This window comes from Octopus bimaculoides, chromosome 16 (genome assembly GCF_001194135.2).
Source record: "Octopus bimaculoides isolate UCB-OBI-ISO-001 chromosome 16, ASM119413v2, whole genome shotgun sequence".
NCBI lineage: Eukaryota > Metazoa > Mollusca > Cephalopoda > Octopoda > Octopodidae > Octopus > Octopus bimaculoides.
In genome coordinates, this window is record NC_068996.1 from 3,293,876 (window position 1) to 3,296,565 (window position 2,690).

Consider the following 2,690-nt stretch of genomic DNA (forward strand, 5'->3'; position numbering starts at 1 on the left):
TATATATATATATATATATTCATTTTTCTGAATAAATGAATAATCTCTACAACATGCATTGAGTACTTTATTTTCGATCATTTGTATGACTTTCATCTTTCTGACATTGATATGCCATCCTTGGGGCACAGGAACTAAAACATTTGACTGAAACATTTGGCTGTACATGTATATTCATTTTATAAGAGTTGGTGAAACGATTTGTAATTTTAGAACTCTTGATAACTTTCACTGATCAGGAAATTTGCTCAAAACATCAATACTCCTGCTTTAATATGTCTGAACCATTATATCATTGATGCATCAGATATTCATTCAGGGAATATTGCAGATAACAAGATCCTTGAATTAGCGTTATCTTAGTGCAATGAAACATTAAAATTTACAAAGCACTATGAACAAATTTTCTATCATATTTAATTATACCTTTCTATATTCTTTGTAGAAATTCTTTGAGGCTGTCTTTGCTATGAAGTAGAAAAATTAAGTTACAGAAAGTATGTTTTAACTTCTAAATGATTTAAAAAGTTATTTAGTGGAAACTTCCAAATATTCAATTTGCTAAATATTCAAAATATAAATGTTAGAAAATGTTCATAAAATTTAATTATTTAATGAGTTCAAATCTTTGTGTAATGAAGGCAACTTACATTCTTTGCCTAAAATCGCATTATTTCATGGGTGATATGCATTTAATTAAAAACGTTTCGTATGTGCATGAAAGAGAGAGAGAGAGAGAGAGAGAGAGAGAGAGAGAGAGTGGGGAGAGAGGCAGGTAGAGATAGCTTGATAGATACATAGAGAAGGAAAAAAAGACAGAAAGAAGTAAAGAAAGGGTGAGATAATAGAATGAGTGAAGGAGAGGGAGAAAGAAAGACAGTATGTTGAAAGATACAACTGAAAAGTAAATAGATATGGGGATTTTGATAGGAAACATCGGATATATAAATATATACTATAGTATAATATGTGTACGTATTGAAATGCATCTATGTTTACATATGTAAAGTCTCTATGATTGTTTAATACATATATGCATGAATAAATGTATTGTTATTGAGTGCGTGTTTTATTACAGTTCACGAAGAATTAATAAATTATAAAGAAATATATTCCTGTTAGACTTTTTAGTTTAACGTGATAGAAAAAGGAAACAACGGTGTTATATTGTAATTTTATGGTTAAATTAGATAACACAGCAACATGAAAGGATGCAAGAGAATTGAATTGGTTTAATATCGTGGTTTATAGGTCCAGAATTTATGAAGAAGCAGCATTGAGTTTTTTTATGTTCAATTGCTAGCTGGACTTCTGAGTATAAAGATTTATACTAAAACCACGCCTCTGACTTATAATGTTTCTTTGAATACAATACGCATACGCAACTTTAACTTGCTTCAGCTTGTCAAACTTCAAAAAGATAAGCTGTGCAAAGGTAATGGTAAAAATAATTTCTCTAAGAAACAATTATGGAATATTATCATATTTGCAACGATTAATAAAGGTAATGTAAATGATATTATAGCTTCAAAGATTTCTTTGCTATGTTTTACACAATATTTTGGAATGATTAATAAGAACAAACATTATGAAGTCAGCATAGCCGTGTGTGATTACTATAATAGATACAATAAAATTGAACCTTAGTGTTTATCCAAAGTTGAAGTAAATTCACTTAATCCACTAGTATTTTTTTCAATATGTAATCTTCCATACGTAGAAACTTGGTGCCCAATTAAAAGAGAGATCTGCATATTGCAAGCATTGTAAAATAAGACGTGAGTTCAAAATGAACCAAGATAATAGTCAAGATTTTGTTGGCTGATGCCAATGTGTTTCCCTCTGAAAAATGAAACATGGTCATTAGCATGTTATCCTAATAAACCATAAGATCTTTGTGCCTCGGCAATATGAAACAACAGAAAAAATATAGTTTACTATTCACATTTTCAATAAATGTGAAATTCCAAAGTGTACACATATACATATATGTATATATATTTTTTAAATAAATCATTTTTATTTATTGAAGAATTAATTATTTAAGTTTATCAAAATTTAGCTTCAACATTTTTGTCTTCTGACTATTGATTTCGGACTCCATAAATTTTGGTAGACTCAATTAATTACTTAGCGAAATAGTTTTCAAACTGCATCTCTCGAAATAATGTCTAATGACTATATGAATGCCACAAATTCTCAACTTTTCCCCATAGCATAATGTATATGGAAAGAATATTCATAATAATAATAATGATAGTAATAATTATACTAATAACAATACTAATAATTATTAGAATAATTACTATTATCACTATCTTCTTCTTCTTCTTCTTCTTCTTCTTCTTCTTCTTCTTCTTCTTCTTCTTCTTCTTCTTCTTCTTCTTCTTCTTCTTCTTCTTCTTCTTCTTCTTCTTCTTCTTCTTCAGGCGGTGAGCTAGTAGCAGGAGCGTTAGCACGCCGGGCGAAATACTTAGCGGTATTTCGTCTGTCTTCACATTCAGAGTTCAAATTCCACCCAGGTCGACTTTGCCTTTCATCCATTCGGGGTCGATAAATTAAGTACAATTGAAACGCTGAGATCGATATAATCGACTCATCCACCCCCACAAAATTACTGCCCTTGTGGCCAAATATGAGACGATTATTATTATTATTATTATTATTATTATTATTATTATTATTATTAT